Below are 15344 nucleotides of genomic sequence, written 5' to 3'. Positions count from 1 at the left end.
CAAACCAAGGAATCAGTCCTCAGCAGAGGTCCTGCACCTGAACCGAGCTGCCCTTGGAGGGGCACGTCTGGCCATGGGACCCAAGACCATTACTTGTGTGTGCCGGGTCACAGCCCATACGATCCTGCCGAACCCCAAACCCCTCCGCTCTGCCTCTGCTCGGTCCCGCTGCGCACCGTGGAGCATTGCTGTTTCCTCCGGCTTTTTTTCAAGGCAGACGGATGAGAGAGGCAGGGAGGGAAGGGACAAGATAATGACCCAGATCTGTTCCTGCAAACTAGCCATCAATTTGCCACGCAGCCCATTAAGAGAGGGCAAATGCAGCTCAGGAATCCAGGTAAGTCACTCGCTAACAAGATCCTCCCGGGCCTTTTAGCACATTCCTGGTCACAGATATTTCAGCTCCCGCAGCCCCAGCTGTAATTAAGTCTGGGCTGCGAGGCAGGAGACGCTGCAGTAGCCAGGGGGAATTTGTCTAGATTTGCCGGAGGAGCGCGCAGGGCCGGTGAGCAATGGTCTCGCTGAGGTGGGGGCTGCAGCCCCAGCCGTCCCGTGCGGGGCAGGGGCTGGTCCCTCGCTCAGAAGCGTGCGAGGAGGGCGAGCGCTGATCCCCTCGGATCTCCCGTAACTCGGGCTTGGCGATGGAGGGAGAGGGAGAGCGGCGGGCTGAAGGGGACGGTTCACTGATCGGGAGCGACTAGAGCAGAGGGAACAAAGAGACGGAGGAATTAGAGGGGGAAGGCGAGGAAAGAGTCCCGGGGGGGTACAGGGGCACTTCATCCAGAGGTAGAAAGTGAAGGCAGGATAACCATCACCTCTGCACCAGCGTGGCCCCTTTGACTCCCCTGGGGAGACACTTCCCTGGGCTCAAACCTGCCTCAGGTGACGCCGGTGACTTCAGGGACATCTCCCTGGGCACAAGCTTGGGAAGCAAAGAGATCAACCCATCTCCCATCATCGTAAATCGGGACTGAATCCACTAACGACAGGCGGTGCTGGGGGAAGCAGACCCGCTAAGGTGCCCTTCCCCTCCCCTCGCAGACCAGACCCCAAACCCCCTTTGCACGTGGCCTCACCATCAGAGGCACCACCTCAAACAGCTCCTGTAAAGCCACAGACCCGGCTCCCTCCTGGAGCAGGAGCAGAGACACCCGCCAGCGCTCTGCTGGAATTCACACCACAGCTTTGCACCATGTTTGAGGAGGGTTTAACCACCCATGTCCACCGAGGCTCCTTCTCCTCGCTGGCACGGGGGATTTGCACTGGCACAAACAAGAGAAATTGCAACCTCCTTTACAAACACCACTGTCCCGCGCTGTGATCCCTGCACTTGTCCAGCAGCCGCACTGACCCCCCAGAGCACCCCTGACTTAACCTGCACATGCAACAGAATATTCCTGGCAGATATTCCCATCCAGGTTGTCCTGTGCAACCCTGTCTGGCTGCAAGGTGGGACACTGGTGTGCTTCCCACTGGGGATTCCCCTCTGGATGCACGAGCGAGGGTGGTGGGGCAAGGAGAGGTGGCAGATGAAGGCAGGGATGCTGGCGGAGCTGTGGGGCTGGGGTGACCCTCCCAGCGTGCCCCTATTGATCCTCCCCATTGCTGGCTAGAGAGGATTAGCCAGAGCTGGGGTGACTGGGATCAAAACGGGACGGGTTGATGGTCTACCCACGTGGGAGCTGCCATTGTGGACCTGTGCGTGTGCAAGGCAGAAGGGTGGTTAAGCCTCACGCAGCTATTCACGCCTTCCTGGGGTTTGGTGGACCGTGTCTAGGCACCGAGAGGTCAAGCTTGCTCTTGCTTTGGGCTTTGCGGGGTCTCTGCTGTGGTCGTGCTGAGCTGGCAGCCCCGGAGGGAAGATCTCCTGAAAGCGGAGTGAGGGCTGACCCCGGCCCACGGGCTGTCCTCTGCCGTCGTCGGCAGCTCGGTGCAACAGGCAGCGTGCAAGGGCAGTGCGCCCTGCGAGTAGGAAACGTGGGGCTGGAATAAGAGACAGCACATGGATTAGCCCCTGGAGAGGGAACGGTGGCATCCGTGCCTAGAGGCAGGTTTGCACGGCTCGAGTGGCAGGGTTTGGGAAGCATCGCGGATGCATCCTCTGTGTCAGGTCCAAGGCGATGCAGATGTGAGATATTTGTGTTTCGTCTGCTGCTGGCCCTGTTGTTCGCTGTTGCCAGTGATTTGTCGTGTTCTGCTGACAAGTCGTTGGGGACTCGTGACATAATGTGACACCTATTAGCATGAGGAGAAATTCTGGTGGAGAAAGTGTCTGTTTTCCACTTTGGAGACCTTTTCTCCATTGCTCACCCTGCCGGACAGGGCACCAGGGCCCCATTGCTCCCTCCCAAGGGACAGCCACACCTGGAGGGAAGACGAACCTCATGGGGAGACCCATAAGCGCAGTGTGAATGTGCCCCAAGCCCGTACCCGAGTCTGTTCCCTCTGCCTGGAGCCATCCCAGCCCTGGTCCCACCCAGCCCTGCCGCTGAAGGTCTGCCGCTGCTCCCTGGGGACACGCAGACACCTGCAAAAACCAGGAGGGGACATCCCTTGGGTCCCTCCGGGCACCCCCAGCCTGCTCCTCGAAGTGGGGATTTGGGGCTTTGCCGCCTTCCCCTCTCCTCACTGTTGCTGAAGCTTCCAGCAGAGAAAAATTATTATTCGCCTTAACAGGCTATCGCAGTCCAGACACACGAGTGCACCCAGGCACTTGCGCACACACACACACAGTCTCTGTACACCGGTACCCAAATCACTGCACAAGCCGTTGGGAACTGTTTGGTCTCCCCAGACCCTGCCAGCCCTCAGGACCCCATCGCCGGAGTCCCTTTGGTTTCAGTATCCCAGCACGTCTGAAATAACAGCAGGAATCAAATGACACCGCAATCAAGGCAATTCCTATCTCAAAGTAATTAATTTCCTTTTCCCTTGCTGACATCACCGTTCAGGTTAATACATGCACCACTTCCTTTATCTTTCTTTCGGATTACCTCATCGGAGAGAACCCGGAGAGCCTCCCTCTCCGCTGTGCCGAATACCAGCACTGGTGTTGGAGCTGCAAGTTTGCAGCCGGAGGAAGGATTGCTCAAATGCAGTTCCACCAGCACACCCAGCTCTTCCGACCACACCGGCACTTCATGCTGTTTTCTTACAAGATTCAGTGATATTCGGCAAGGCACAAGCACTAACAAATCTGCTCTTCGCCCTTCAGTTCACACTCATCAGAAAGAAAAATACACTTCTGCACCAGGCAGAGTTTCTCTTTGCCTGCGATCGGGGGCCAACGCACAGATTTTATACACATTACAAACAATGCAAAAGTGTTTGCACACACACACACACACATACCCGGTCCTACAAAAACACCCCCACTTCACATGTGTGGTACTTGAGTAAGACAAAAAACTTATCATGTATGCACACAAACGTATATACAGGAACACTCATATCAGTGCATGCTTCATACTGAAATCCAATAGTTAAAGAGCTCACGTGTAATTTAGCTGATAAGTACGCTAACATGTGTTGCATGTAATTGTGTGTCAACATAAGTAATGTGAATACACATGAAAAGATATACATACATCTTCACAAACATTCATATAGTGATTAATTTTGACCAGTTGGTGATTATTCTCACCTAAAACAAAGAGAATTTAATTTCTTTCAGCTAATCACAGATACATCCACAAGAATATAACCACCACAAGCAAATGCCACACATTAGCTACAACGCAGCGCGAACAGCAGTAAATGTATATATTCACATACACGTACATAAACACATTTTCAACATACACAACAGAGATAAAGGACTTGAATTGCTTTGGGATGCTCATACGCAGACATTGCCCCCAGAGTTGAAGTCCCCGGGGGGAGCTGTACAGGTAATGCACGCACACAGGAGCTGATGGATGCAGGTGTCTGTGTGTGTGGTTTGCATGTGCTCATTACAAATGCCCATCGTACACTGAGCGTGCAGCCTGTGCACCCACTCCTATTCACTGCCTCGCTCTTGTCACACACACAACTCCTCCAGGCAAGACTTCAAACAAAGAAAGAAAGAGAAAAATGCTGTCTTACTTTTTTCCTCCTTTTTTTTTTCCTCCTCTCTCCTCCCCGCCGCCTCAATCGCGGGACTTCAGCGGGACCGCAATTCTTTGGTGGAGATTATGAAAAGCAACTTCACAAACCGCCGAGCGCTGCACACAGCCGTGCGGAGGAGAAGAAGAGCTTTGCCAGCAGAGAAGAGAAGGAACAAAAGCCCAGCGATGCCAGAGCGGTGCTGAATAGGTGTCTTCCTAATTGTAAGGGGATTGTGTGGCTGTGTGTGGTTGCGGGGCGGGAGGAGGCGGGTGGAAGGGGCGATGGGAAGAGGCCTCCCTCCCACGCCGGCTGGGGACGGCCGCCCGCAACCCCAATCTGAGGTTAGTGCATAAATTATCTCCCGTCTCTCACGCTCTCCCCATTGGGTCGCCGAGCCGCGCACACGTCTGCATCCCCGCTGCTCCGCTCCGCCGACAGCTTCCCATTCCCCGCAGAGCCCACCGTGGATGCCCGGTACCCACGGGGCACGGCCCCCCCCCCTCCGCGTGCCCCCCACCCGGGGCAGGGATGCCGGCTTTCTCCATCTCGCCTCTCTCCCGTTTTCTCCCTTTCGGCTTTGTCTTCGGCCTCGTCTCCCAGCCAGGCAGACACAAAAGAGCCTCTGACCTGGGAGGAGAAATACCCTTTTCCAGAAAAAAAAAACCCACCCGAGTGCTCCGGTGTGCGCTTTCAGCAGGCAGGGAAATTAAAAATAGCTGGTATAGCTCGAAATCGGAGGCAGTATTCCTTCCCTAATGAGTGTAATTAGCGGAGTGAGGATGGAAGCGTGTTTCCCTGGCTGTTCCCCTGCATCTTTCCGTGTCTCCGAGCGCCAGCCTGCCTGTGCTCTTCCATAGGCTTTTGGGAAACAGCATTTTTCCACTTCCAGGAGCTGCCGGGGCAGGAGCTAGCTGTGCTTGGATGCGGCTATCGACATGCACTTCAGCTGCCTTAAGCTCTCCCTCCACCTCCGTCTCAAAATAGAGGGGTTCAGACAGGATTAAATCCCCAAACACACATCCCGAGTCCTCTGGGGTTTGCAGAAGCAGAGACAAGTCAGATTTTGGACCTTTTTTTTTTTTCCCCCCTGCTCGTTGCTATCCATCCACGTTAGCTCTCATAAATCCTGAGCTGTCAGTGTAACAACGGGTGATTCAGTGGGGATTTAGCCAGGCTTCAGACCCGTGGAGCGAACCAGATCCTCCTCCCGTGGCAGCGCCTGACCGAACATGAGCACGGCATTACCTCACCCTGCGCCGGGTCCCCTCGTGTCGGGACGTGGGGCGTTGGGCTGAGCTCCCGTGGGGAGCCGGGAGGTCCCTTGCGGGGTGTAAGGATGCTCTCTGCTCTCTGCGCTGTGGGTAGCCCCCTCAGCGACCGCGTAAATGCAAATTCTGCCCAGGATTCGTCTATCAATCAATTTTGGCTAAATCAGTCTAGGTGAGAGCAGCGAGCGCCTGCGATGGGATGAGGATGCAGCAGGGTCCACCCCGCACATCCTTCCCCTGAACAGGGAAGGGGCAGCAGACGAAGGCCCCTGGGAGGGGATGTGTCGAGCAGCTCATTAACTGATGGGCCTAACGACCTGCTCGGCTGGGTTGTCCGCACAAGCCGGAGGAGGAGCAGGAGCATCCGGATGGGGAGACGCGTTGGATCTGGGCACGGGGCTGGCCGAGCAGGCGGTCCAGCCGTGCCGCCGGGCTGCAGCAGGCCGGGAGCAGTCGGGGAGGGCTGCACCGTCTCTCAGCATCTGCTCAGCTCTGACATTGTGCTCACTTGGGCTTTTTTTTAATTGTCTTGATGTCCCTCATTTGCATAATCCCCATAATGCAGCGCAGCAGGACTTTTGCTCTGAGCTAATAAATAGATGACAAAAATAAATGTGTCATCTAAGATTTGCTTCCATTTCTTTCCTTTGTGAGCAAGCTATCACCAAGAAATGATGCTTGCGGGGTTGATCTCACAGGAACTGTCAGCCTGGCCTGCCATAAGCAGCGATGTTCGCTTTGCCCGTGGTACGCAACTTTGCCAGATGCTAGGCTGAAGTCGTGAGCTGGGAGCAGGAGAAAAAGGTAACTGCGAAATGCGGGATGTGCTCCTCACTGCCTGGGGTTTGCCCCCCGTTGGCCCTCCAAAGCTCTTCCCCAAAAGTCATCTCAAAAGCGGGCTCGTGAAGTGCAGGCGAAAGGACTGCAGACCGCAAAAAGGTTCATCGTTGTGTTCGTAGCGTGTTTGCATCCAGTAACACCCAGGCAGGTATCTGGTGTGCCTTATTTTTGGATGTACTTTCTTAAAAATTATGGGGCACTGTGGTTTCGTCTCCTCCCTAACGCCGTGGCCAGCTCTCTGCTCATGGTGGACTTGCACTACTTATGAAATTAGTTCCCTTAGCTGAGAAAAACAGTAGTCACTCTGCCGTGAATATCCAAGGGGACTCATGAGGCTGGAAAGGTGCCACGTGTTTGCTACAGGACGATTTCGCCCTTGATTTTACAAGAACTTATTTATCACCTCAAATAACTTGGCTTGGTGGTGCATGGGGCATTGATGGGAAAGCCAGAGATCCCACCCCAAACCAGCCTTAACAGGCTCGAAGTTTTAAAACAGAGGCTGCAATTATCGCTGGGGCTCTTCGCTCCAGCACCGGGGGTTTTCCTAGGCTGGAGCTCAGCTGGAAGTGAGGGAGCTGCTGGGCTTCCCCCCCACATCAGGTCAGACCAGAGGATCCCTTCTGGCCAGCGGGTCTGTGAAGCGATGGGGTTTGGACCTGATGGAAGATAGCAACGAGACTCGTTAGGTTTCTGAAGATGTAGTAGAGATGGTTACTTTGCAGACGGTGCTGGCAGCTCTGGAGATCGTATCTCGTGCATTACAGCAGTTGGTATTTTTTTTTCTTCCCGCAGCCCTGTGATTCTGGAGGATTCTCAGCTCTTATATAAAAACGCTTTAGCATTTCCAACTGTGGTGTTTGCTGAGAAAAGCCTGAAAACATGAATCCTAAAGGGTAAAAGCTAGAAGAGAAATAAAGACCTGATAATGTATGAGCTTTCTTTTTTTTTTCTTTTAAAACCCTGACCAATTTTAAATCATTTTTATGACTGTACATAACTGCTTTCTGGCATGTGAATGCTTGAGCCTGGTGTTACCGTAAAGATGGATTCACAGCCACTGGTCAGTGGAGGAAAAAGCACTGCCTGTGGTTTCCAAACTGCTCTGATCAGGCTGTGAAAGGAGCTCATCAACCTCATAGAGCTGCAATTAATTGATATTTGACAGGTCCTGGGATAAGGCTTTCGGCTCACACACAGGGTTTCCCAGCGGGGCGGCTCTGCGGAGGTCTCCCCCGTGTCGGAGGTGGGACGTGTTTGCAGCAAGCTGGGCTGGCAGCCGGGGTGCTCGGGGCTGCTGGGCTGCCTCGTTCGTGGCAGCAGCCCTGAGCAGGAGACGCAAGTGCAGATGGGCATTTGGGGGGGAAGAAAAGGCAGAGGGTGAGAACAAGAGACAGGGAACAAAGGGAGAGGAGGAGGGAGAGGTGAGCTGTGGCGTAAGGCTGGATCATGACTCTGGCTGCGGTGAGCCCCAGCGGGAGAGCTTTCCACCAAGCAGCCAAGATCTGCAACAAGTCCTCTCCCAGCTCGTCCCAGCAGTGCGGTCTGCATCCCTGATGGTCTGGACCAGGTTCAGCTGCCTCCCAGCCTGAGCACCAGATCCCTGTGGTGGGGTGAGACAGTGGGGTGCTGGGACAAGGGTGGGCAGAGACCCATAAGGATGGAAAGAAGAAAAAGACAGCGAGAGAGGTGAAAACCAGATGAAGTACAGGAGTGAGGCATGGAGGACGGCGGACCATCCCTCCAGGATGCAGCGAATAATTTTCCCCTTCCCCAAAGCACCGCAGCGAGGGGACAGGATCATCCGTCTTCATTACATCACAAGAATAGGCTCTGTCAGGCTACACTGTAAAACTAATCAATATTCCCTGTGGCCTCGCTGGCCGCAGCTCCTGCCACGCCGGCAGGCAGCCGCGCAGCCAGGGCAGGCACCGGGGCACGCCGGCACACTGGGGTCTGTGCTGCACACAAGTGCTGGCACACTCGGGCACTGCTCCCTGGGCAGCACGGGTCCCCATGGTACTAGGGGCGGGGAGAGATGCCCCGGCTTTGCCACACACCGTCCACACATGCTCGATGATTTTTTAAACGAGTTCACACTCTTATCTGGCTACCCAGGTATTTCATTTTCCCCTTGCCGTAATATCCTGACACCTGGCTCCCTATTTTCTGTAGACAACTGAACAAACCTCCTGCAACAAAACCCCACAGAAGTGCATCTATCCAGGGAGCAAAAATCACCAGGAAAGCCTTATTTGGCCCCTTGCAATCACACAACCCCACTTAGATTGCAAACGTAACTCACATGCAGTGTCCTAGAGCCCGTGCACAGGGCAAGGCGCTTCCCTCCGCAGGGATGCTCCTCTAGAGCAGAAGGAAGCGAAGGGTTGTGCTGTGAACATTGCTCAGTTCCTCAATGCAATTTGGACCAGCCTGGCCAAAGAGCTCAGCATCTGCCCTTGTGCCCAACGCACCCAGCCCTCGCACCCAGCCCAGCCATGCGTTGCTTTTCCCTGGTGCAAACTCCCAGCAGTCCCGAGGCAGCACTGGAAAGGCTCCTTGTCTCATCACTGCCTGGCCCTGCTCAGTCCACACGTACAGGGGCAAGGAGTTAATAAACCTAGGAAATAAAGGTCAAGATTCAATCATCGGGTGCTGCTAAGAGCAGAGCAAAGATGCTAAGGCTTTCAATTGTCCATGGTTGAAAAATGACAGAGGGATGCAGGGGACATGCGTGTGCGAGCAGAGCTGTTGGAGAGCAAGGCAGTGTGCGGTGCAGAGGGGTTAACCCGACCGGCGCTGCCTGGACTGGCTTCAGGGATCAGCCCTTCCCTGGAGGAGGTCCTGGCTGCACCTAGAGCAGGGGCTCAGCAGCATTCCCGCTGTCTGATTGCTCCCGAGAAACACCGGCGAGAAGACAGACCCCTGGGATGGGAGACCCTCAGGGCAGACAAGACCCTGACTGCCACATGGGTCTTCGGATTTTAGGATTTTACCGGGGGATGCTGCAAGCTAACTGTAGTGGGGGTCCCTCGTTGGAGGTAAGTGCCCAGCAGCAGGCAGCCTGCACCGACTCATACCGGCCTCATACCAGGCATGGCCTCGTCCATGCCCACCCTACGGACCGTTCCCGGAGCAGGAGCGGGGGCCCGGTGAGCTCCCTGCTCTGCACCGGCGAGCTTCGCCCCGGCTGTTTTCAAGGCAGCTTTCAAAGCAGTCGCTCCCGCCCCGTGCCTGGGCTCCTACTGCAGGCAAAAGTCTCACCCAAGACAAGACCCATCCATCTTACTCTCAGCCCGGCTGCGCGGCTAAAAATAAGCCAATAAAGTAGCAATCACCTTGGAGCAGCAGCAGCTCTATTAAAGCGGAGCGAGCTGTGGCACCTGCGTCCCAGCTCCATGGCGCGCGTGAGCCAGAACCCCGGGAGCCTCCGCCTGCCCCGCTCTGCCCCGCTGCCGCAGCGTGACGGCGGCAGGAGCTGGCACGGCAGTGCTGCCCCACGGCCCCGTGCTCCTGCCTCGCTGGCCTTCTCCGGAGGGAGATGCTCCTCGTTGCCCCACGGCACAGCCACGGCTCCGCGTGCCGGCATAGGATGCAGGCGGCTCTGCGCCTCTGGCACCTCTCCTGCCTGCTGGGAGGAGGAGAGGAGAAGGGCTTATTGCAGCAGCCGAGTGGCAGCGATTGCTTTGCACGTCTCCCCTGTCCCGGCAGCTCTCGTGGCCCGAATTGCCCGTCGGGGCTTCTCCACCCGCCGTGTGCCCTGGCTGCAGGGAACCCATACTCATTGGGGTTGTTCGGGTGCCTCTTCCCATGCAGATGTTGGCCGAGGGGCAGGTCCATCCCGATCTGATGTGCTGGATGTTTGCATCAGTTTCCGTTGCGAACGCTCATTTGTCATGTAGATCCCCTGGCATTTTTTTAAAGGGTAGATTAATTTAGGGGAGCTCTCAGATCCAATTTCCTCTGGCAATGGCTCTATTAGGCTGTGCACAGCAGAGATACAGGCTCCCGTCCTCCTGCTGCTACTGATGGAATTTGATTCCGTGCTGCCAAATCTGCAGGGCTGCAAACACATTCTCACTCTTGATTAATGTGAGTAATTTCTGCTTGAAAGAAGGTTGAAATGAGCAGCCAAGGGGAAGCGAACGGTGAGGGTTCCCCCCCACTACCCCTCCTCCTCCCCCATCCCTCACTGCTGTTTGCATTTTACCAGCTCTGGCATGGGCTAACAGATAAACAGAATCGCTGGCCCCGTTTCAAGAGCAGCAGAAGGTGCGGGAGGCGGGGGGCACCTCGGCGCAGGCGGGATGCTGCTCTGCTATGGCTCGTGTAATGCAAGGGGCGAGGGATGGGTGAGGGATTGCCCCCCACCCCCAGAGCTGGGGGGGGGGAAGGGACCCCAGGCTGGGGGGACAGCACTGCCCCGGCCCCGCTCACCCACCCTGCGTGGTGGGGGGTGGCATGGGAGGGGGGGTACACGTGGGGTGCACGCAGGAGGCACGGGGGGGGTTGCACAGGGGCTGCACATGGGGTGGGGGGGTCTGTGGGGGGCAGCAGGTGGGTCCGTACGTGGGGAGAGGGTCCGTACGTGGGGAGAGGGGTCCCCCACGCCTGGCTGCGGGGGGGCGGGGGTGTCCTGCCTCTCCCCGTGCAGACACGCCAGGGCACAGCGGTCCTGCCCTCAGCCTGGGTTCGGTCGCTCCCGCTTCGAGGAGCGATGCTGGCAGCGGGGCCGTTCCGAGGCCGAGATGCTGAACATCCCCCCCGGCCTTGGCTTTCCGTCCCACCCCACCCACGGGTCCCCAGGGGTCCAACCTGCTCCCACTGGGCCAGCCGCTGCAGGGACTCCCTGTTTCCCTGCAGACCATTCACAACACCGTCGGCTTTTGATCCCTTCAGGCACATCACCTGGGGCTGGTGTGGGGACCTGAGATGCCTGCACGGCTCTCTGTGTGGTTTTGGAGAGGGAGAACCAGTTGCCCCATGCCGACACGGTGAGTACCCCCTGCCTCAGCATATCTGCGGCACCTACCACACGAAAACCTGCCCTGCAGGCAGGGTCTTTGTAGGACACCATTGTAGCACCAGTAATAATGGGAGTTTTTCCCTGGTGAAACCCCATCCCCTACATCCTCTCCCTCAGGAGCAGCGGTGGCTTTGCATCTCCTTTTCAATTTATTTTTATAAGGAAGGAGGGAGAGAGAGAGTCACATCCTAATCTGGCAAAATGTCAGGGAGTGATTCAGAGAAGAGGCGAGCAGCAGAGAGAGGCAGCCCACACAGGAGAGTTGTTTCTGATTTCCAAATGTCAGCATGTCCTTTAATTAAATGCTGATTAACAGGGGACGTGCTCCCTTGCGCTGGAACCGGGGCTGCAGTTGGTAACATCGCACTCCGCAGGGAGCCCAGGCGATGCCGCCGGCCCGCTCGCGCCCGTGGGATGAGCTGCCTGGCGCGTCGGAGAGGTGGGAGAGCCGTGAGACCTGGCCCTGCCGAAGCAAGACAGCCTTGCCCCGCGGTTTGGACCACCCTGAGGGCACCAAAAGGTGCTGGTTCAGCTGCTGCACGGCTCGGTCGCGGCAGGCAAGCCTCTTGCGCCCAGGTCCCCACTGTCTCGTCTAGCCTCTGAGCTGGGGTCGCGCCTGTGATTTTTTGTCTCCAAGTGGAAGTTTTACTGGATCTAGTTTAGTGAAACTGGATGCAAACCCTCATGTGGATGCTCTTACTTTAGTTTGAGCAGCTCTTTTCTTCCTCGGCTTCTGTCTGTTCTCTGTACGCTTAAGCTAGGCTGCAAAAATGCTATTGCATTTGGGATCTTGGAAAACAACTTATGTACCTAATAATGTCCCTAAGCATTATCAGTTACAATGCTTCTCTTTGTCCTCTGAAGCGTGCCTTGTCTCTGAAGTCAACGGGAGGGTTATCCTTGAGGCTAGGAGGGCTGGGCTGCGCTCTGGGCTGCGTCTGCCCCGGGCGGGTGGCAAAACCTCACTGACCCCAGAGTGGAGAGCAGCACCGTACGGAGACAGCCCAGCCAGACTGGAAGGTGGCCGGCTGCTTCGGTCCTGGCTGCCACCCAGCTGCCTCTGCCTGATGCTGTCCCCAAGCACCGGGGACGATTCTCTCCCGTGGTGCAGGGAGGTGGCACAGGGGATGGAGCAGGTAAGTGCGGGCAGCGCTGTGCGAGGCTGCGAGCTCCCACAGCCTGTCCTGGCCTGGGGAGCTTTGCATGGGACCTTCCTATGTGCGGACCCTCCTGGTGAACTTTGCTCCGTGCCCTGGGATGGGTGGCTGCCCAAGCCCAGCTCTGCTCTGGCCTTCGGGATGGTTCGGGCTGGCCCAGCTGCAGGTTTTGGACTGGGCAGCAGTACAAAAGAGACAAAAGAGGTACGTTCTGCTCTGCGCCGCATGCATCTGGCTGACCATAAAAGCGTTCCCGAGTGTACAAAAGCTCTCTGGACTGCACAGAAACTTTTACCTTGGGCAGTCTCCTTCAGAGACCCGTGTCACACTGCATGCGTGGAGCCACTCGCACAAGCAAAGCCTGCCAGGGAGGTCACAGGGCTGAAGTCACATGCCAGACAAGGCTAAATCTGAAGAAATATTCTATAATTAAAATCACGCTTTTCAGTGCCAGAGCTGCGAGAAAAACCTTTTCACGCTTATCTTCCCATCTCCACAGCCACAACTGCTCTGCACATCCCTCCCCGCGCCGGCAGAAAGTCTTTTCTCCCTTTCTGCGCCGGCAGGGCCGGAGGCGTGGGCTTGGGTGGCCAGTGGCTCTGGGTGCCACGTTTCCCCGTGCCCTGTGCAATGTGCAGCTCGCAGCAACAAGTGTTTGCTCTCCGGACTCCCACAGCGATGCTGCCTATTCCCAAGCGCCACCTGACGGCATCATCTCCAGAAAGGGTTTGTTAGACAATATTTATACTGGCATAGGAACACGAACCAGCTCCGGCACCAGGGAGGGTGGAAAAGGAAAATGGGGCCACTGGTTGAGAGCAGCCCTGGTCTCAGCACCCTGCCCCGTGCCTCTCCCCGGGATGGGGCAGACCAAAGCTGAGTTCAGCAAACACATGCACCGGCTGCTCTCTTCTTAAGACCACAAAAGTTCTTCCAAGCTACCCAGGAGGTAGGCAGGTCCTGCTAGCCCTGGCTGGGGGATCCCCACAACTTCCCCCGTTTTAATTCTCCTTGACGTGCCTGAGAAAACAGCTCTGTGTTTATAAACGTGAGACCGAATTGCACAGAAATCCTGGGGGCAGCAAGCCCCGAACACCTCCCACACGGCAATGGGAGAGAAGTCGCTTTCTTCTCCCGCCAGACAAGGGATTTTGCCACATCAGTGTCACCTCCAGCTCCCTCTGCCTCCCCAGAGAGGTGCCACCCAGACATTTGTCGGGGACCCTTCAGCTGCAATAGCCAATAGGTCGGATACCCTCCCAGCCGAAAGGAGAGGGTCTCCCCCGACGCAGCAAACAGCAGCCCTGGCTTGCACGACCAGCAATAGTGCATGGAAGAGGCATCCTTCAGTCAGGCCTCTCTTCTTCCCCTCGCCCCAAACCAGTGCCTGTTCAGGGCAGGGGCCTTAAGTGAGACGAGCGCGGTGCTGGCTCAGCGTCCTCTTTGCGCGTAAAGCCCCGGGAGAGGGAAGCCTAACTCTGCTAACGTCCCTGCTTCACTGCCTCCCCTCCCCTTCCCTCCACCCCACTGGGAGCACCGGGCACCCGACGCTTGTCGGGAGCAAGGCACCCGTCTGGGTGAGCCCCTGGTTGCATCCCGAGCCGCCCGCGTGCTGAGCAGGGCAGTGCCTGGCTCCCCAAGGACGATTCTTACCCGCCGGGATCCCTGCTCAGCGTCTGGCACAAGCCAACCTGCCAGTGCCCCGGGTCCAGAGCCCATCAACCCCGCGGGTACCACCCGCTCTCTCCCGCTGCTCTCCCCGCGTCTCGCTCGCTTAGCCTCCGCTCCCGACTTCGGCACACGCGGGAACGCTAAGACACCCAACATTAAGGCACCCAGATGGAGAGACTGCAGCGAAGTGTTTTGTGCTGGGAGGGATGGGGAGAGGACGCAGGGGAGGGGAGGTGGTGGTGGTGGTGGGAAGGGGGGATGAATCATTTTGAGGGAGCCAGATTTCCATATTCCCCCTGCTGGAAAATTAAAGTCTGCTCTGAGTTTGCATCCCAAATGTGATTGCTTTCGGATCCCTGCCTTGGAAGGCACGTACCTCTCTCAGCAGCCGGCCCTGCCGGGATCAGTGTCCATGCTGTCTACCTGTCAGCAGGCTCTTCCTTCTGTTCACGCTGAGCATCATATTTTCTTTGAACACCGAGGTAGTTAAAAGCTGCAACTTAAGGACTCGAGGGGGGGTGGAGGTGGATGGACTCACTAAGCATGAAAAGCAGCTATTGGCTCTGCCTCTCCGGCTGCTCTGCCACTGGGTTGGGCTGAACATGTGTCATCCTTCCCCTCGGCTCCCCTTATTTCCCCATCACTGTCCTTCCCCGCTCGGTGCCGGGAAAGCGGGGGAAGGAGGCGAGTTCTTGCCGGGTTGTGACCCCCCCCGCACCCCGCGGCAGCGCCCGTCGCACCTGCCCCGGGCAGATGCAAACGCTGCTCGAGACGCCCCGCTCCCTCCCCGTGCCGCGCGGCATATGGCGCGTGATTTTTAATTTCCTCGGGACGGCGGTTCGTATGGCGACTGGCAGGTTTCTCAATCGCGCTTTAGCAGGCCTTTGATTAACCCCGGGTAGATCCTTACGTGCCAACTGTCCGTATGGGCTGAACAAAGCGCTTCCCGATTCCACCGCGCCCTACTTCCTTCTCATTAACGGGGAGCTCTTCATTTGAGCCCTGGCCAGGACAGCGAGATCGGCGTCCTGCCTTTAAAGCTGCCTCTTCCCACGTTATGGCAGGTGAGATCCGTTGCTGGGAAGAGGAGCCCGGCTATAATCCTTTTTCAAACCCTGCCTACCTGTTACATGTCAGCCCAGTGCAGGATCGATCTTGCCAAGTGAAATAGCTGAACGTTTAAATCAGCGGCAACGTGAGAATCCAGCTTTTCTGCAGAGCTGCTCTCTCAGGCTCTCTGCAAACACAGGTGGAGTCGCTGAGTTTCACTTGGATCCTGCTGGGAAAGCTTCC

At 56.8% G+C, this 15344-nt stretch overlaps 1 long non-coding RNA gene across 3 annotated transcripts in view; it reads right to left on the bottom strand.

Annotated features, from left to right (window-relative positions):
• LOC115335270 overlaps positions 1–15110 on the bottom strand; it is a 36468-nt gene extending 21358 nt beyond the window's left edge. The window contains exon 1 of one of the 3 annotated variants that reach the window (XR_003921407.2): positions 14428–15110. This is a non-coding gene — a long non-coding RNA (uncharacterized LOC115335270). Of the gene's footprint in view, positions 1–4086; positions 5090–14427 lie in introns of those variants that run through there. The other 2 variants (XR_003921403.2, XR_003921406.1) reach the window with 2 other exon arrangements.
• Between the last annotated feature and the right edge of the window lie 234 nt (positions 15111–15344).

This window comes from Aquila chrysaetos, chromosome 24 (genome assembly GCF_900496995.4).
Source record: "Aquila chrysaetos chrysaetos chromosome 24, bAquChr1.4, whole genome shotgun sequence".
Classification (NCBI taxonomy): Eukaryota; Metazoa; Chordata; class Aves; order Accipitriformes; family Accipitridae; genus Aquila; species Aquila chrysaetos.
This window is presented reverse-complemented; position numbering and strand designations above follow the sequence as displayed.